Source organism: Plectropomus leopardus, chromosome 2 (genome assembly GCF_008729295.1).
Source record: "Plectropomus leopardus isolate mb chromosome 2, YSFRI_Pleo_2.0, whole genome shotgun sequence".
Classification (NCBI taxonomy): Eukaryota; Metazoa; Chordata; class Actinopteri; order Perciformes; family Serranidae; genus Plectropomus; species Plectropomus leopardus.
In genome coordinates this window covers 31,458,487-31,480,257 of record NC_056464.1, presented here as the reverse complement: position 1 = coordinate 31,480,257, position 21,771 = coordinate 31,458,487, and the positions used below count along the sequence as shown (strand labels likewise).

Below are 21,771 nucleotides of genomic sequence, written 5' to 3'. Positions count from 1 at the left end.
CGCTTATGCTGTACTATCAAATAAAGGCAAAAAGTCCCCCCCCAAAAAATATTTAAATAATAATAATAATATAATAATAATGATTGTTTGACAGTCCTACTTTAAATCAAAATCTCTTTGTTAAAACTGACACAAAACGGCAAAGAACTAACACCCGTATCCCGTATAAAACATCCGTATCAGCTATCAGCCAAATTGTTATTTTAAACTTTGCAACAATTTCACACTGCATCCCTAATCCTAGCATTACTTGAGGAGGTTTGCAATTTTTTTATTATCTCCACAATATCTCAACATTCAGCTGAAAGAGTACATTTAAGAAGTCAGCAAATACATTGCTTTTTTTTCATTAAATGATCCAACAAATACTCAGTCTGAGAAAATCAATCACACCTCAAAAAGCCTTTAGGAATTCAGTGCCAAAGGAACTTTCTTGCTATCAACTGAGGCTTTCAACAAGGGCTTCCTCCGCCTCAACCGAATCCTTCAACAAATATAATCTCTTTCAACGGCACTGTGGATTTGTGGCCAAATAGCACTTAAAAGCTACCAGTGAATTATTCATCATATTCTGGGGAAAAAAATAAGCAAAAAAAACTTTTCTACTTCTGCTATTTGAATATATCAGCAGAGCCATAAATACTGAACTTAAATCCCTTTCTTCATCTATTGCAGTTGGGGAATTTTTTGCTGAATCCCTGCAGGAATCAAAGGGAGCCAGGATGTTCAAAAGATCTCAATTGACGGATGGGACAGCCACTGGCCAAGGTATGCACTGAAGTTTGATCTCGCTTTCTACAGGAGAAATGCCCGAAATCGAGATAGTGTGTCTGCACAACAACTCAACAGTTTACTTTTGTTCTTTTACTCCAAACTCTGAAGATCAATTAGCCACACAGAGGCGACAAGTAAGTTTCAGCCAGCTTGATCTCGGTGACAGATTCTGACACAATATGACGACACTTTTCCAGGTCAAAGTGTGACAGACTTGATAGAATGAGGCTGGCATCTGTTTGTGAATAAAGCTAAAGGAAGCTGTGAATATATCTAAGAACTGTCTGCATTGTTTGCCTTTTCCTCTGCCTGTCTGAAGCCTCAAATGAGTAATTACCTGTTATTATCATCAAACTTCGGTGGCCTTTCCCTAAGATACTATTCTAATCAGGCTGACTCTATTCAGAAAGTTCAAGGCTGCAATCTGTCCATTAGCGATCATATTTAGACTTTACTAGAGCACATGTACACTGTCTATTAAAGGCCAGCTCATAAAGTACGCAGACATGCATTGCAGACTGATCATAACATTGTAAACTGAAGAGCCGATCACCTTTACAGGGTTACAGAGATGGTTTGAATCTTTTAAAGTGAGGTTGTATGAGATACTTATCTATAGTCAGTGTGTTATATTAGTGGTTTGCACGCTCGCAGTTTAGAGGAGCAGGCAGGATTTCGGGCACAGATGCTATGGGTAGGAGCAGCAACAAATGTTCTTTATGGAACATGGACCCGCACTTGTGTAACGCTTTTCTAGTCATTTTTGACCTCTCAAAGGGTTTTCACACCACAAGTCACATCTAAGCAATATTACACTCGAGGGTGTGCTTTAACATCATTTAAGCACGACAGTGATACGGTCAGGACCGAGGCGCTTGCATCGAGGGCCGCAAGCATCACTGAAGTGCTCAAATAATGTTAAAGAACACCTTTGAGCGTAATATTGCGATTATACAACTATTACCAAGAAAATAAAAATGTATAATCAAAATGTATTCATGTTTTGAGGCAATTAGTTCTTTAAAAAAAAAGTTTTGTAACAACTGTTATTTCCATTTCAATGGAAATACATGGCATCTGGCTAATTACTGGATAAAAATCACTCAGTATAGTCCTATATAAAATTAAATCTAGTTTACTGCTCCAGCAAGTCGATCAAATCTTAGCTGAACGTTAGCAACAGGCACATTTTCACCAGATATAAACACAGAAATGCTCAGCTTGCTCAGTCTTGATACCACTTAGATATCTGCTGACCTCAGTGGAAAGTCTTAAGCTTTACCCACAAACAGCAAAGGTACATACACGCATAAAACAATACATTAAAAATGCACAAATGTACAATATACAAGATACAATAGTGCAAACAGGCAGGTGGGAGCAATACATTATATAACTATAAATACATAGTAAAATAGTAGTACCAAATAGTAGTTTTCCTTTATACATTTATTCTGTGATACTAACCTGAATGGCACAGGGAATCTTTTTTTTCCCGTTAGATCATTTTATGGGGCTTTTATTGCCTTAAATGAACAGGACAGTTTAAGTGGGAGGGAGAGAGGGGGCTGCATAGGGAATGTTATTGATGTTTTTTTTTGTTAGGGCTGTTTTTAAATGGCTAAAATATATTTCCTTGCTGCCCGTGTCCACAGCAGTACATTTCTTAGCTTTCTTGCAGGTACTTCTTCCCACATCTCCAACTGTGTCACCCAACATTACTGTATGTAACATAGTGACTAAGGATAAGTGCCTTATACAACCACACTTCAAAAGATCTGACTTTCCCTTTTATGCTCCGGTACACCTGAACATGATTGTCAGATTCTGATATTTTCCATATTTATATGTATTTGCACATTGATAAGCTACAGTGCACATACCCCATTGTATATTTCTGCAACCTGACATGTACGAACAAAAAGAAATGTTTTTAAAATGCTACCGTTTTCACCTGTGCTGCAACAAATGCTGCTCTAGTATTTCCTTTCAGTCCCTCAGTTCAATTATTCAAGTTTGATCCATGATCAAATGTGAACACCCTGCTGACGTGTGCTATATATGCTCTTTAACATGTGCCTTGTCAGGTCCTGATGCAGAGAAAGAAGGTAGGCTTAGGGGACAAGAGAGACGCAATCATCAGCTGTCTTTTTTTCCCCTCCGACTGCTCATGAAGGCATGAAGAACTGAAATGTAATGGGTTTATTAACGTACTGTATGAGCGCACAGATATTTTGTGCGTGGATATGTAGGTGCATCACTACATATCTGATCTCAGGTTGAATTTTAGGCATGGATTCCCGAGGAAAAAGGGTTAAAAAGATAAAGTTATTAAAATGTAAATGTACTGACATAAGAGAGAGTTCAACACCCGAGCCAAAGCTCTCAATGATAAACTGCTGCAGGAATTTAACATCAAACGTTCTAATATATCATATATTAGAATGTGTTTCAGCATGGTGTATGAGGGTGATGATTTTGATTACAAAACAACATGTTGATGGTTGTTTTTGACCAAGGTCATGTTTTTCATTCTCTTGTTGGCACTGACATTTCATTTTCCAATGCCGACAGTGGGGATCAAGAAAAAATCTAGGGTCCCCGGGGTGATGATTACACAGTACATAGAGACGCTGCCAGAGGGAAAGAGCCATCCAGACTTCACCCGCAAGCCGATTGCTTTGACCATCCAAGAGGGTAGGACGGATAGTATAAGAATCATTTTAAACATTAATATCACAAAATATTCCAATGTGGAATTTCCATGATTCTGCATAATGGATTAGATCCATGACTTTTGTGCAAAGGGCCAGTGGGAGCAGAGCTCTGACATTCAAGACCCAGACTCCTGCGTCAGTCTGATAAAGTTAAACACACTGACTTGAGTTTAAAACCAAGAAAAAGCATGATTTTTAAAAAATCTATGTTGGTATCAAGGTAAATTCTCCACTGTTTGCATTTAAAATATACTAAAGTGGTGTTATGTAGGTATCAAGAATTCTATGTATTTTTATTGCATATTATTCAAATCAATAATCACACCAACTAACAGAAACGTTGTGTTTTAAAAAAAGATATGAACATGAAATGACCTTGTCTGTCTTTTCTTTTTACAGGCAAATTTGCTTTTTTCAAAGCCATTGTCACTGGAGACCCACAGCCGACTGTAACATGGAGCAGAAATAATGGAGATGTGTCTGATACGTCCAGATATCAGCCAAAATACGATCCCAGTACCAATGAGCATACATTTGAGGCAAGTGATACGGGCTATCAAATCGCTGTGATACTATACAGCACCATGCTGATGTAAAGGATAAAAATAGCACGAATATACGAGAACAGGAGAGAGGGAGCAGAAGCAGCTATTTGATTACATCAATGTCATCCAGTCTTCTGACCCTTCAGTTTGCTTTGCCGATTACTTTAACTACAATAACGGGATTTCACTCATCCTGAGAGAAGCACGCTCAACAAAGTCAGTTTCGTGAAATGGGCCAGACATGTCCACCCCCACATCCTGTCAGCTCACTGCTGTTTGAGTTTGAAATTTTAAAATAAAAGTAGGCCATCTTACCTATCAAGCAATGTGCAGAGCCTGTAATTATTCTATAGTATTACAATCAAACGGGTGTGTAGAAGATTACACATAGGGATACATATCTATTTATATCTCTATTCATTACATAACGTATACTGTAAAACCTGGTACACCACTCTTGTCGGAAGCTCTGCAGTTTCCAGGAGGTACAGGGGGAAATTATGGAGACGCTCGGCTCCTTTGGAAATAAAAATTGGAAAAAGGATTTGGGGAAAAAAATATCTACACTTTTTTATGTAGGAGAAAAATAAACAAATAGAGTTGTAAGTTGGTGATAGGTTGATTTTATACATTTATTGCAACAAGTAACCAATATAATAACCTATAAACTTGCTATAATAAGAGTGAGTTTTAACACCTTAACATCACATGCTGTGATTAAGTGTGTATGAAACTAGCTAGCAAGCGAGCAGAGGAAATGAACAATGTGATTTCATCCCTGCTGAAGCTTCTCACCCAAACATTTTGCACTGTATTTTGGTGCAAGGGGTCAGTGGTTAAGTTAAGGCAACAAAACTTCTTGGGTTAGGCTTAGGAAAAAGTCGTGGCTGATGTTAGTCACAAGAGTTGACTCACATGACTAACAAATGGCTACGGACTCATGTGATTAACAACTGCCTTGTGAAAATATAAGTTTTTTACTTTTAGTTTCACAAAGGACATGAACAACGGTCTCTGAAAGGTCAAAATCCTGTGCTTGCTGGACCCATCCACCTCCCCTCCCAACTGTCCTAAACTGACTTTCTTGTTCTTAATACTACATCCAATGCTGTAAACGTCTAATAATGATATAGATGGGTTTGCATTAACGTTGACTTAAAGTCTGAGTTGTCCCTTAAAGATGTTAAAGGGAGCATTGGCATCCATATCTGACCAAGTGGCATTTTTTGAACACCCTTGGAGCGAGACCAAGCTGAATTAAAGTAGATCTGTAAAACTATCAGCTAAATGGCTAAATGGACCTCCTTCCACTCCAGCTGGTAGTATTATAAATACAAACAGGTCAAAACCTATTTGGAAACCAAATTTAAGAAACCAGACAAAGCCTACAAAACCAAAACCACTTTTGGAATGTGATTTATTAAAAGGTAGTTGAGCTGATCGGATAGGGCTGCACGGGTACATAACATGTAAAACAAATAAAAGTTGGCAACCACTGCTATATAACATAAAAACCATTGACAGAGGCAACTATTTCACCAACTGGGCCTTTTATATCAAGCATGTCTTGTATCTTCCAGATGCCAAATGTTAAGCCGGATCAAGCTGATACCTACAAATGCTTTGCAAGAAATGAATATGGACAAGCCACAGTCACAGTTGTTCTGAATGTCATTGAAGGTAAGGACTATCGGCTTGTTATGGATATGTCAATATCGAATCTGCAATGAGTGTCATTTAATCTGATATAGCATGCGGACTCAAGCGTTCTCCCAAATCTACTTCAAATTGAGTACACTTCTATCCAAATTTGACATTTTACTACTTGATACCTTTGAGTGTATAACACTCATTCCAGTACTTATCACCCTGCAGGTCCACTTGTATGTTGTTTAATTATATGATTGTATTAATGATGTGAGTACCCTCTTTTCTGCTTTCAGTCGGTTACAAAAAGGACAAAGTCCAGCAACCAGTAGCTGAAGCCGCTAATGGGAATTTCAAGACTGTATTAAAAAGGAGAAGGTGGGTTTGTATTATATGTGTTAATGGCCCTCTTTGTTCCAAGTTTTTCGATTAAATGCAATCTATTTTAATTTCCAGTAAAATTCGTCCGAAATCTGAGCAGCCTGAGAGAAAGGATGGTGAGATTGATCCAAAATTTTGGGAACTCTTACTGAGTGCTGACAAGAAAGACTATGAGAGAATCTGTGCAGAGTTTGGAGTGACTGACTTCCGCTGGATGCTAAAGAAGCTTAATGAAATGAAAAAAGAAAGGGAGGAAGAACAAGCTGAGGTTTGACATCTCTGATATTTGCATTTTTGTTTTTGTTTGCCTTCTTTCTGATTATAAGATTTGAAGCTTAGATCCCGATAGAGCAACAGCGGGTAATTCTGAACTATTTATTAGAAATATACTCATTTGCTTTCATCTTGATACTCATGCCGTATTCTGTTTTTGTCCCAGTTTGTCAGAGGCATTTCCAATCTGAGACCTATTCAGGTCAATGCAGATGGTACTGCATCCTTAGAGATTGACATGGACCTTATCGATCCAAGCAGCTCTATTTTCCTGTACAAGGTCAGTGTGAAAACAAAATAACTCTCCTTGCTGCCTTAGTTCATAATAGATACGTTACTCAAAAATAGCAACAAGAGTAAAATTCTAGGGACCCTAATTTTTAATTAATGACTTAACTAACTGAATTGCCATCTAGCCAGTACTTGTATAGATCCACCCAAAAATCTCAGCCTGGTCATCAGAGGAAAATGGTGGCAATGTACGTTTCTGCAGAACACGGATATATTACATTTGCACATTTTATTTGCAGCATATCAACGCTTCCATCGTGAGGTAGTGTATGGGCATATTTTCACATAGGTGGAAGGGTTGGTGGATGGCCTGACACTGAGGCGAGATGCCTGCCAAGCTGCTGACCACTCTTTGAAACCAACGACACTGGTTATTTTTGGTGACCTTTCATAGCGTCTCCCAGCGCCATTTAAACCTGAGTGTTTTTTCTGTTGCATCTGGGTGTTTTTAGCTGTGGCGTTTCTTAATGGTGTTTTTTTGCACCAAATCTGGACTAAACTTTGTAATGTTTTCAAGGCATATTTGCAGCATCGAACCAGGAAGTTTTTCACTGAGACATTGAATCTTTTTCCAGAGGTGTTTAAGCCACTGAATTTTCTTTTCCACTGAATCGTCCCTTTTCCAGCCGCTTCTGTGCTATTAAACGCTGGTATTTAAAGCCAAAACAAGATCTTTTCCTGACTATAACCAAGTGGGTTTTTATTTTGCTTAAATCTAACCACACCCTCAGGTATCAGAAATACTTTATTGATCCGCACGGAAAAAAGAAAACAGTGAAAAAACCACCAGAACTCTCTCCAACAGCATCTTTAAAGAGGGCAAAATTTAATAAATTACTATTTAAAAAAATTGTAGTAAAAATAGTAAAATGTCGACCGCAACAGGCTGCATGCACATTGGCACAAGCACACTCAGTGTTGCAATGTATCCACTACAAAATAATGGACCAATGGAACATAACTGAAGTTTGCAGAAACGTATGATGTGAACATTTTTTCTGACGACTGGGTTGGATTTCTTGTTTTTGAGACATTTCATTATTTTGCTAAGAGATTTACAACACAACCATTAGTATACAGTGTATAACAGAGCTCATGGCTTTGAGTTTAAAAATGTTTTGATGAAGTCCGCCTTTAAAGCCTTTTATTCTAATTCAAATGAATGGCATTTCTCAAGCTATTATATTGAAAGTTATCTGAAGCATCCCATAAGGAAATTACATCATATATTTCCCCAACAGGATGGTGTAATGATTCCATATACAAAGGATTTGGGGGAAAAGATGAAGCACAGCCTTAAACAAGTGGGGAAAAAGTATATCTTCAGTTTAAAGGATCTCATGCCAGACGATGCTGGACTGTACCAGGTGGATGTAGAGGATGTGAATATGTTTTCCACTGATTTTAAAAGTAAGTTTTACACACTACAAATTATCATCACTAATTAAAGCAAACAAATACAATGTTTTGATGCATAACACAAATCAGCCCTAATTAAAATAAATAACAGCTACTGTGTTTTTCAATAATTGTCTTTCATGCAGATGTAACAATTTTTAATCTGTCTAAAATACATTGCTTGTTATTTTTTAGTCCCCATGGTGGATTTCTTGGTGAAAATTCAGGAAGTGAAAGCAATGGAGAGAGAAGATGCTGTTTTCGAGTGTGTCCTGTCAAACCCATTCTCAAAGATTTTGTGGTTTGGCAAAAATTTGCCGCTGGAACAAGGCGATAAATATGATATCCAGGTTTCAGAAGACAAGCTCATTCACAGGCTGGTGGTCAAAGACTGTATGATAGTGGACAAAGGAATTTATTCAGCCTGCGCAGGAATAAAATCTTGCAATGCATGGCTTGTCGTTGAAGGTAAGATATTATCATCCACCAAAAGACTAACTAACGATATTTAATAGTGGTCATTGAAAATGATTAAGAATGTAATAATAAGAAAAGAACAAGATGCCTACATCTTACCAATGACTGCTTTTCACGTCATAATATGCCATTTTTTGTACCCACTCACAGTAAGTCTATTTTTTCCACAATTCAGCTGACAAAACTGTACCACAGGGCAAAAAATCAGCGAGGAAAACAACAAGGGCAGGAGGTTCTGGGGTGGATCTGCAGAAGGTTGCCCAGGAGCAGCAAGCAAAGTTAGAGAAGGTGAGAGAGGAAAGGAAAGAGCAGATTAAAGCTGCTGCACCACCTGAACCCCCTCCAGCCCCTGAACCCACTAAGCCTGAACCTAAGGCACCAAAAGACCCTAAGCCAAGTAAGTAAGCTGACCACAAGGTTTATGAAACAGCGAGATGAATACACAAACAGGCTGAAAATCTTCAATTTTAGTTAAATGAATACTTCACTTACAAATGTTTTTTTGTATATCAATTGCTAATCCCAGGTTATGTTGAATTTGTGAAGAAAACTTTTTTTTGCATGCCTTTGGTAGAGGTAGAGACAATTTTGGTGAATTAAAAGCCATGGTGGTCCATTTTTAAGCAAAACAATATCAAAGCATCTGTTTAAAAACCTTTGCACAACTATTATTATCCAGCAGCATAATTCAAGTCCCTTTTATCCAATCAGTTTTTGTTCAGTCAGAGAACTGAACAAAAAGTTAAATTTATCAATGCTCTCTTTAAAGCCAGACACCACTGACAAAAACAGTCATTTTACCTCACTGAACACAGGAGCTGCTGGTCTACCGCAGCCTCCATCAGTTAGTTTGTTTGTGTTATTGTGTGGCTTCAGTGTTTTGGGCTTGGATTATACTGCACTAGCTGCATGAGAATTTGTAAATGGATGTTTAAAAGTTTTGGGATTGAAGTAGGGGTTGGCAAATTATCAGCCTGGCAGATAATCAAATAGTCAAAACTGTATGTATTTAACTTTTTTTTTTCCAGCTCCTGCACCACCTGAGCCTAAACCAAAAGAACCTGAACCAAGTAAGACTGACGATCACAAGGTTTATGAAAATGGGGTGCTGATTTTACAATGGGGGAACATAATGGAAACTCCTGAATTTAAGTTTAGGAAAACATGATAATCAAAAACAATTTTTTTACATGATTATTATCTGTGATTTTTCTGTTATTTCTTTTTTTTTTTTAAATCTTCATTCATTGTCTGAATAATTTCAGAAGCTGAACCGGTAGCAGTGGTGGATCCACCCGTTGTGGAGGTTGTAAGCACTGGTAAGAAACCTGAATGATTGTCACGACTTCTGCATGCATTCAAAGGTGAATATGAACGCTATTATAAATACATAATGTCTTCAGTAATATGTTTCTTTATCTTGATACACTTAACTTCCTCTGCATCCAAAAAATGTTGTTTACACAATTACCGAGGTCCATGTAATGTTCTAGCTTTATTTTATGTTGTGTTGTCGGCTCATTATGTGATTGTCTGCCTCTTTAAGGTCAGGCTTTGCTTTATTTAGCTAAAGATGGTGCAATCAATATTCTTAGGATGGCTAGGTATGCAGGTCGTAATGCTCCTTCACAGCAGTGTTTTCTGTCTGCAGCTTGCTGATTAAATGTCAGTTTTGTGTTCTGATATCTGAAACTGAAATATGTAGAGTTTGTATGACTGTGCTTCCCACAAAAAGCAGACGCTGGTTCACTTCACTGCCATATTGAATTATCGAGCAGACAGTTCAAACGTGCCCGTGTTAGCTGATCCTTCTCAGTATTTATGTCCGGTCTTCTGTAGACGCTGTTGTCGCTTTAGTGTCTTTGTATGTGCAGACTGGTTACAGACGTGATCTTCACATGTAGTACTTTTCTAAAGGAAGGTTTCTTCAAGCTGATTTTTACACTCCCCTCCAGACACATTAAGACGTCTGGAAATACCCTTAATACTTTTTTGTACAGAATGCTTTTTCAACAAAAAAAGTTCAGACTACTAAAAATGCATTAGCACATCTACCCTTCTTCCTCACTGAGCATATGGGAATATATGAATATGATAATGTGAAGGTGCCTCGAACCGTATCCCACCCTCGACCACTGCTGTTTGGAAAAAGAGAACTCGCTAACAGCCTCACAAACCATACATATCATTTAAAGAATCAGCGGAGCTGTTTCTTCTTATTTTGTTTCATCTCTGTATGTTCCAAACTGAAAACATTAATCGACTGAAAAGCTGCACAATTCTGGAAGCAATTACAATAACGGTACGGGCTGTAATGTTACGAGTCGGCAGCTAAAACAACCGGGAGAGCATTTAAGATAATTCAATAGTTGTTTTTTTTTAACACTTTCAATTGCTAATTTAAAACTGAGAAAACCTTGACTCCACCCACTCCAAATGACCTTCTGTAAGTAGGATGTTGGAAAAGCTACGACCCTATGGCATGCTATGGAAAATGGTCAGGAATAATTTGTCATGTGCACATGATTTGTAGAAAACACACAAAAAAACTATGAGACTTTGTCAGAATAAGTGTCATCAAATCCATGAAGACAGATTAACAGGTTAAAATTCTAAAATGTTGTCATACTGTCTGTGATCGCTGATAGGTCAAAACATCAAATCAACAGTCAAAACACCAACAGCACCAGCTGAAGACTCGGGAAGTGGTAAGAGAAAGCATAGAGCACAAACTGAAGGGTTATTTACTAAATCAAGTTTAAATGACTTACTGTTTTTATTGCTGTCAGGCCAACCAGCTGAGGAACCCACTGTAGTTCAAAGGGTTGATCCACCAATTGCAGATGCAGGAGGTGGTATGCCACATATCAAATACTGAAAGTACAATAACAGTAACAGGGATATTAAAAAGACTAATAGAAGAACTTTTCATTTGCAATAGTAACACGATGGAGTTTTTAAATTAACAAATCCAGATCTAATCAAATTATCTTATTCTCTGTAACATCATAGTTCTGTAAATTCACTGTAGTTTCTAGTAAGTAAACTGCTTATTAATTATTAAGAAGGTGTGAAATAATGACGAGCATCCAAAGACTCACGCTGTTCAAACGGGCTCACTCTTCTTGGAAAGTCCCGTGAGCTCACTAAGTCTCTGTTAACCAAGCTTTACGTTTGCTGCTCGTCTTTGTCTTCATTTTGATGCCATCGTCCTGCTTTGTAACTTGTGTTTATCATAAACTCTCTAACTGGATAACACTTCTAATATTTGAACCATGTACTTCATTAGCTATTGGAATATACAGTGTGTACTACCCCCCCCCAGATGGTGGTATGCCAGATACTGAGTACTGAAAGTACATAGTTTCCCGAATGCTAATTTATTAATGAGAAGGTGTGAAATAATGACTACCATGTGGAAACACCATTTTTAATATAATACTGATCTAAAGACTCACACTGTTAGAACATGCTCACTCTCCTGAGAAACTCCTGTGAGCTCACTAAGTCTTTGTTAACAAGCTTTATGTCTGCTGTTTGTCATTGTGCTCGCGTTTGATGTCATTGTCTTGCTTTGTAAATTGTCCACCAGATCACACTTATCTAATATTTGAACCATGCACCGTATTAGTTATGGAATGTGTACTGTATATATATATATATATATATAATTATATATATATATATATATATATAAAGTGAGTGTGTGAGTGTAATTGTGTAATTTAAGTTATTTATTTACATTTTACACAGTGGTATAATTCATAAACTTCTCAAAGCATACACTAAAACTGACCTTTTTATTTATGAAAAGGACAACTATCACATAAATCACAGGAGACATCACAGACTACGACAGGGTTGACACATACACACAGACAACTATTCACCCTCACATTCACACCTATGGGGAGTCACTAATTAACCTAACCTGCATGTCTTTGGACTGTTAGAGGAAGCTGGAGAAACCAGAGAAAACATTGCTAACCACTGCACCACTGTGCCGTCACATATGCTTGACTGAAAGCTGCTACACATGAATATGCAAAATGGAGAGTAACTTTGTTTTATGTTGCCCAGAGCCTGAAATTACCTGCGGACTCTCGGATATTTATGCTCTTCGTGGGCAGCCTGCCGAATTAACGGTGACGATGAGCACAGACTCTGACGGCACCTGGTTCAAAGACGGCGAGCAGGTAAAACCCATGAATTAACTTACAATATGTACATGTGACAGAATTTATCTGATATTCAGAGTAAATTGTGGCTGAAAGAAGAGCAAAGTAAAAAAAAAAAGTTGTGTCTTTAGATGGGAGGTTTTTGGGGGTTGTTTTTGCATGTTTTGTATAGTAATACAAAAAAGTTTTTGTCTTTCCCTTTTCTAGTTAAGCTCAGGTGCTGGGGTCACCATAACCAAAGATGGAACGTCTCACAAGCTGACAATTCAAAGCTGCAATGATGACGACTCTGGAGTTTATCGCTTTGTATCAGGGGAGCTCAGTACACAAGGAAAGGTCACTGTCGGAGGTATAATTTACTCCCCTCTGTTGTAGAACATATATTAAATGCCACAGCAGGTCTTGCACATTAAACTGAGTTACACTGTCTCTCACAGACGTACCTGAATTTGACCCGGACGACCTTCACAAGTTCTCCAAACCTGTGATCATCAGAGTGGGCCAGAACGCTGCTTTCAAGATGCCCTTTCCTCCTCAGGAGTCTTTGGTGGTCAGCTGGTTCAAGGACGGCACCGAGATCAAAGACGGAGGAGGAGTTAAGATCGTTAGGGAGCCAATCACAGCCGTCTGCTGATGAGAGACTGCCTGCGGACAGACGCAGGGGAAATAAAGATTCAACTCAAAAACCCATTTGGAGCTGCGGAGGCCACATCAAGGCTTATTGTGCTCGGTACGAAAAAAAGAAAATCTAACGAGATAAGCGGGGAAAAACAGGATGGACTTCCTAGTGTTTTTGTTTTCTTTTACATTCATATTTTCGCCTGTCTAAGCATCACATTTTGTCACTTTATCTGAGGTTTAACACCATCTTTTTGCAACAGATCGCCCAGGTCCGCCGGAGGGTCCAGTGGAGACGGTTGAGACCACCTCATCTATGATTGAGATTAAATGGAGCCCTCCGACAGACGACGGCGGCTCCGCTGTCACCAACTACATTATAGAACGGCAGCAGGCAGGACAGTGTCTGTGGACGAAACTAGGGGACGTCTCGGCTGACAAGACCTCCTTCAGAGACAGGAATGTCACTCATGGAAAGAAATACAGCTACCGCATATACGCAGAGAACCCAGAGGGCCTCAGCGACGCCCTGGAGACAGCTGATAGCATTATGGCTGGCATAATGAGTGAGCGCGGAAAAAAAGAAGTCTCATTTAGCATTCCTCTGCAAATCCCATGTTAATCTCCCTCAGGTTGTAATAAATGAAAATGCCTCTGGATAGTTTTGCTTCAAATCGTTTGTCACCGGCACTATTTAGTCACTGTAGAAAGCTCACCTTTTATCATTGCTGTAATAGTTGCTCTTCCTCCAAGAGGAATAGTATTTAATAACCTGCAGGGATAACATGTGGATGTCCTGAATATATTTCACGCCTTTAATTACTTCTTAATTATTAATAATGAGCTCACTAGATTAATTCGACTACTTGTCATTCTTTAGTACTCTCCGGTCCACCTGGTGCCCCCAAAGTGGTGAGTGCCTCTAAGACCTGCATCACCTTGACCTGGACCCCTCCGGAAGACGACAGAGGAGTACCGATCATTGGTTACCAATTAGAGAAACGAAAGAAGGACACAAACCAGTGGATTGCCCTGAATGGACTTAATGAACCTATTGAAGGTCAGTCAGAAACCAACAAATTCTCACTCCCACTTTGTCAAATACAGACGCTTGGTCAGTGACCCTACACCTCAAAATATGACGCACTGTACACTCCTCTAACGTCAGTTTTGGATGCTCAGGGATGTCAATTCTCGCTCTGTACCTGCGTCGTGTCTTTTCAAAATGAACTTCCATTTTCACAGTAAATGTACAGTTTCTGCACGTTAAATGCACACAGTCTCTTTCTCAAAATAAATTACAGTAAACTACACTAGTTGTTTTTTAAAACAGGTTTTTAGGTTTACTTCCTTATGTTAGGGCAACAAAGTCATGTGGTTAGGTTTCAAAACACATCATGGTTTGGCTTAAATTACGTACATTTGTTTTTAACATAATTGAATGTCATGTGATTTAAGTCATGTGACATAACTCACAAGCACAGCACGCTACACATTAAAGGTGGGAATCCTCAAAGGCCCGACAATACGATATTGCATCGCTGCATATTATTACCATTTTGAACTTCGCAATATGCTAAGTATTGCAATAAAATATATTGCTATTGATTCCCTTTTTCCAACTGGAAAGGATGCCCCAGAGGAAAACTTTGACAACATCTGTTTTTATCTGATAAGATGAAGTTTTAATTCTGTTCAACTCATTTCAATCATTTTTACTGAAGCATAACAACTCTAGTGGACTAAAAAAAACAGTTGATTAAATTATTCCACTAGTCTCCAAAAAATGTAATCTACATTTGTGATATTTATAATTTAGATGAGAAAAAAGTGTCACTTGGCATCCCTGTAACTAATCAATATTGCCACACAAAATATTGCTTTACTACACTGTATGAATTTTTTTCCCCACCCTGCTACACATACTAGCACACTATGTTATTAAAATGGGACACAAACAGCGGTGTCATGGCTGAAAATCCAGAGTTTTTTGACGCCACTACAAATACACTCTATGCAGAGTTTCTCAGTCTTTTTGCCACAGTAGTTTCCGGTAACATCAAAAACAAATGCGCCATCTGGTGCATCTCGTACTGCCACTGACGGGTACCTCGGTGTGTCTGTTTGACGATGAGGGCCACTGACCAAGCATCGGTATTTGAAAAGTTGGGAGTGAGACCAAAAAAAAAAAAAAAACGCACTATCATGTTTTGATTGAAGGAAATGCAGTTCTTCTTCCATCCTGCAATACTATTAATTTCCATTTCAGATGTGAACTATGCAGTTAAAGATGTCACGGAGGGCGCAGAATATGAGTTCAGGGTTCAGCAATCAATGAGTCAGGAGCAGGAGACCTGAGCCCCCCTCCGCAATGGTGTGTGCAAAGAATCCCAACAGTAAGTAGTAAACTTCCTCCGCTGTGCGTATTAATTATTAAACTTTGCTATCCAGAGCAATGTTTGTTCCCTGTCTGCATTTCATGTTTTATGTGTTTTCTTCTTCCAGTGAGACCTTGTTTTAAGGACCCAGAGGACTTCATTGTTGTCAGAGCAGGAAATTCTGCACGTGTTAAAATTTGCTATGAGGTATGAAGAAGCCTAAAACCTTGTACATATACTGAGCCCTTCTTCCATGGAGTGAATCCTAAATCTATCTTTTCGAGTCATTACATTTCGTATTTTATTGCCCCAATGCAGCATGACGTATTCTTGAGTGATGAGTTTACTTCGCTGTGACATGGCTGCATATGATCTCATTTATCTAATATTGATATCTGCAGGCTGAACCTCCACCTCAGATCACTTGGCTGAAGGATGATGAGCCAATATCCCCGTGGATTAATATCATCAATACAGAGGGAATGTCTCAGCTTGTTATTCCCTCATCAAAGCGCTCAGATTCGGCCATTTACACAATCATAGCCAAAAACTCTGTGGGGGAGGCTTCATTTGACGTTGAGGTCAGAGTCACAGGTAAGGAAAAATAATGGTAAGTGCAAAAAAAGTTGTGGAAACAGTGTGATATTTTTGTGCTGAAACTACTTGGGGCAATTATTTTGTGCTGATAAGAACTGTGTGTTAGTTTCAAAATCCTTAAGTCTTTAAATTAGGAATTAATTTGTTCGAAATGAGAAATTAACTTAATTGCTCGCATTGTGTTCCTCTGGCTAAAGGCGAACACCAATTATATCAACACCGGACAACGTTAATTAGGTAATATCTAGCCAATTAAATGCCAATGGCACACCGATGTATTGGCAACCCAGTGTGAAACCCTAATTAACAGTGAACAACTTCTAAATGGAACAAGAGACATAATTCCTACTGTGTAACATGCAGTAGGATTTGATTAATTTATAACAGCTGTCAAATGCAAATGCAGTTCTGTCAAAAAACCATAGAGGAGTAATATGACTCTCCGGTGCGGTAAAATAAGGTTTCAAAGCTGCCTCATTACTAAGAAATTAATGAGACTTGTTCCAAAAGAAAGCAATATTTAGCAAAAGATTTATTTCCTCTCTTACTAATGTAATCTGCATCTTATCGTATTTGTCTCTAGATGAACCCAAGATCCCGGGGCCAGTGGAGCTGGAGCAAACAGTCCACGGCAAGTTACTGGTATCATGGGCTCCTTCTCCGGACCAGGAGCTCGACGACCGCCTGTACTACGTGGTGTCTCAACACGACTCGAACAACAGAGTGTGGAAGACTGTAGCAGACCGCCTGTTTGCGAACACATACACAGCCAACAACATCCTTCCTGGGGTACAGTACCACTTCCGGATCTACGCCAAGAATGATGTGGGTCTCTCAGATCCATCTCAGTCACCAACATGGGGCGCCAACAGCAACAGAGGTGGGTTTTTATAGTTGTTCCAGTTCAGCTATGTTTGATTGTGCCATTACAGTTAAGCAAAGCAGTTCATTGTGGTTGGACTCTTATACTCTGCACTAAAAACAAAAAAATATATATCATCATATCCATCTACATTATATTGTTGTTTAGAGCTAATCTGTTTAAAATGGCATAAGCATGATTCCATTACACAATAGCTGACATCAGTGATGAATCACTATCACAGCTACAGCAGGTTTTTGGCGTTCGTGCGACATCAATAAAAACCTGTGTCTATTGCAGAGTCAACTGATCTGGGTGTGAATGCCGATCGAAAATTGCATTAAAAACTCAGACGCTTTTTTGTGCGGTGGGAATGAGGCTTATGTGTTAGTGTGCGGTGTGAGAGTGGTGGAGCAAAAAAGTGTGTGAGCGGTTGATATAAAGATGGGAAAGGAGATCTGTGCTGTAGTGAAACTTTTCTCAAAGCCAAAAAAAAGATTAAATGCAGCAGTGAATGTTTGTTTCTGGATCTTTGTCAATAAAAATATAATTTAACCTTAATAATAATCTAATCTTTTCCTTCTTTGATTTTTCCCATCAAGTTCCAATAACTACAAACGGAGTTATTTCAAGAGAGGTCTGCTTTGAGAGACCCCCATCCATCCTGGTCCCTCTGAAAGTCCACACACCACCTAAAGGTTACCAACTCTACATGACGTGTGCTGTCCGAGGATGCCCCACACCCACCGTGTCCTGGTTCCTGAACGACGTCTGCATCAACTCAGACAAGAACTACTACATCACCAACTCATTTGGTGTGTGCTCCATGTACATTCTTCGAGTGCGATCAAAAGACAGCGGTGAATATAAAGTTGTTGCAGTCAACCCTCTTGGAAAGGCAGAGTGTTCTACGAAACTGGTTGTGAGAGGTAACGTTTGAGAGTTTGAATAGTTTCAGTATTACTCGTTTTGATTATTTTTTTTACTGATAACTATTGTCTCTCTCTGCTTTTTCCCCACAGATTAAAATGGCATGGAGGTTTTACAGACACGTTTCCTCTTACTGAGCTGTTCTGGAAAAAAGAAAGTAGAATGTTTTCTTTGACTGCTCTGAGAGCGTGAGATATTGTTATGTAAAGTGCTGGTAAAACCATCTGAAATGGTCTGAATACTAATTTCTTTAATTTATTTGAATTGCTGATTGTTTCTGGAAAATAAGAAAGTTGGAAAGTTTTGTTTTACTGCATCAACTGCATTGAGGGTGTGTGATATTGTTATGTTAAATGCTGGTAAAACCATCTAAAATGGTTTAAAGACTAATTTATTTATTTATTTGAACTGATTTACAATTGTCATCAGAAATAATAACAGTTTAACACGAGTGGAGTGACAAACCGTAGTACAAAGACATCTGTCAGATTTTTCTCTTGTAGAAATTGCAATAAATCAACAAACTGACAACTGTGTGCGATGTTCTTCTTGGTGTTGTCTTGATTGATGCGTTTATCAATAACTTTGCAAATATTCTTCACTAACTTCACTGACAGAGACAAAGTCAATGGCTGTTGTTAAGCAACAGATGTTTTCGGTGGCTCATGTCTCCATTATCTGAGCCCCCGAATTCATGCACATCACAGAACCACATTAAGCACTTATGAACTAAGTGCACATTTTTATAACATTTGCAAATATATATCTCTGCCTGAGCTCCCCAGTGAATTGCCTTAACAAGATTCTCAGCTGCAAACCTAAAATTAGTCCTTATTTATATCTACAGTAAAACAACAATTGAGGATAGTGCTTTCAGGGAGACAACTTTGTTTAACTGCTCCCTGCATATCTGAGAGAAGCACTCATACATACAGTCTCCTTACATACTATATTTTACAAGGACATTCTGACAAGGCCAACACAAATCCAGTCCATACTGCACATAATGTGCCATCTTTAAACCATCAGGATCGCTGCTGAAAATAACCTTTTGCGTCATCATTTACAGCCTATTTTATCTGATAGCATTACTCAATGATGCACCTATTTATCAGCTGCACATCGATATCAGCAGATATTCACCTTGATGACTGTGGGGCTGCAAATATCGATTATGTTAGTAATCGAGTAATCTATCTATTATTCTTGCAATTAATTGAGTAATTGGATATGCGTGCAGAAATGCGGAAAAAAATTGCCGAGCCACCGTTTCTCTAGATGTGCTGCAGCTGAGACGCTCCTGACAAGCACTGCAGTAAATGTAAATGCTCTAACTTGATAACATGGGCGCCAAAATAAAGCAACACGCTCGGCGCTGGTCACGCGTTCCTGACGTGTGCTGTATGAAACGGGCTTTATTGGCGTCAATCCAATGGCACAGGGGATGAGCAATTCAATCATTTCTTAAACTTCTTTAAAAAAAAGATTAAATGCAGCAGTGAATGTTTGTTTCTGGATCTTTGTCAATAAAAATATAATTTAACCATAATAATAATCTAATCTTTTCCTTCTTTGATTTTCCCCATCAAGTTCCAATAACTAATAACTGCCAAATAGTCATTTTTAACATCAACACTGATTTCAGCCCAGTATTTCACAATTGGTGCATCCCTACTTCCTATAATATTTAGGGTCAGAGGTGATATTTGTGTTTATTCTTCACGCATGTCATCAGGCTTCTCTTTTAGATGTGCATCTTTAATGAGGTCGAGGTGACTATTTTAACTGTCTGGATGAGTCGTGCTTGTTTAACCTCTAACAATGTGAACCCAAAAACCTGATCTGTGCAAAGAGTCCATCACACTGCCACGGCATGAACAACCGTCTTTTTATAATGCTACCACAGGCCCTGTGTGACTCATCGAAAACCACAGGCATGCTGTAAGAATCTCCGATGATACTTCGGAGGCTAATTGGAACGGCCAATTCATTCACATCAACCAGAGATTATTTTACCAAATAAAATGTCTCGCGTTAATGTTTATTGGCCAATAAAGTCTATAGGTCAGTGATCCTATTACTACAGACCTTGTGAAGCTGCCAGTCTAAAGCTTTGGGTTAGATACTTGGACTCTTGCATGGCTATTGTGGATCCATAAATCATAGAGCCAACGATCAAGTTCAGAAATATCCATTACTAATTTGTTTTATTTAAAATCTGACAGAATGTGAATCTTGATATTGGTATATAATGCACCTGTTGTTTTTATATTGTCAACGGTAACAGTGGCAAACTGTTGACTGGATATGACCAATACCAGATTGAATGAACAGTCATAATGTATTTCCAGAACCAACTGCAAAGTGATCGCTTTCATAGGGATGAGTAAGAGGAACCTCCACCCTTTACCACTGCGGTAATATGGGTTTTAAGCAACTACATTTCAGCCATGTATGGGTTTTATCGCCGAACAAAAAGGGGTGTCACTGTTGAAATATCGGACAGTACCAAGAGTTCAAGCTGAAGACGGATAGCTGAATGTAGACGCCGAAGAACTTAAAAGTAAGTCCGATTTTTTCTTCTTTTTTAACGGCAAATTTCCCATGTCAATAATTGTCGTCGGATTAATCGACTGATCTAAAGCAACATTATATTTGCAGTGATTGAAACTGACATGCAGTACTGTTCCAGGCAACAAGAGGAACAAATCAGCACAACTGTGTGATCATTTAAATATGAAGGACAAAAAGGCAGAATTTATTGAGGTCAATATTAGGACTGAGAAACCGTACAGCCTAGCTCCAGTCTCGTCTCCCTACAGTGACGGAGCAGGTTTAGAAATGCAATCATGTTTTGTACATTATTTCATAAAGACAAATGCAGGGATTTGTTTGATGGAAATAAGCATTAGGTTGAGTCCAAAGGCTGTCGAAGTTTGAAAGGAAATTTAAATTCAAAGTAATAAGTCTGACAAAAAAGAAAAAATCAGATGACAATTTTTGAATACTTTTTATCGTAGGTATAGATTTCAGATATAAATATTTAGAACAAGTGACTTTGTCCCCATCAATAAAAAACATTAAAGTAGCAGAGGACTATTTTATTTGACATAGTAGAATATTTACTCAATAACTTTGTGCAGAAAAAGCACAAATTGCTGCAATAATTTGCAGGAAATCAAGTGTTAGACGTTCAAATGTTGCTAGCTGCCCCCCCCAAAAAAAAACATGTTTCCCATGTGATCCTCACAATGTTGAATAAAAACCTAAACCTGAGCTTCTTCTTTTAACATTTAATGACCTGCAGATGCGGTGCTTCTGTAAATACATGTTAAAAATGTTGGTCGGTAAGTTGACATGGCCTCACTGACCTGGTCCAAACAAGAACCACCATCATTTTCTTTTTGTCCTGCCACAGGCACAGGAGTGGTATCTACAGGATTAGACCCCAAAAATTTGACTTTTTGTGCCATATTTCAAGAATTAATGAAGTGAAGTCTGACGAATTTTCATACCCTGTGAAAGGAGAAAAAAATGAAGGGACCTCCTGAGATCCTCCTGTAAAACTGATGTTAAAGAGCTCAACTGGGTGCCATATTTCAGTCACGAATGTGACCTTCCCAACTGTCGTCCCATGACTAACAAAGGACCGAGCAGGAGACTGTGATCGCTTTTGCACTACAGGATGTGTGACACATCAAAGCC

The 21,771-nt window shown here is 38.6% G+C and overlaps 1 pseudogene; it reads left to right on the top strand.

Annotated features, from left to right (window-relative positions):
• The first annotated feature begins 722 nt into the window (after positions 1 to 722).
• LOC121948666 lies at positions 723 to 18,163 on the top strand (annotated as a pseudogene).
• The last annotated feature ends 3,608 nt before the right edge of the window (positions 18,164 to 21,771 follow it).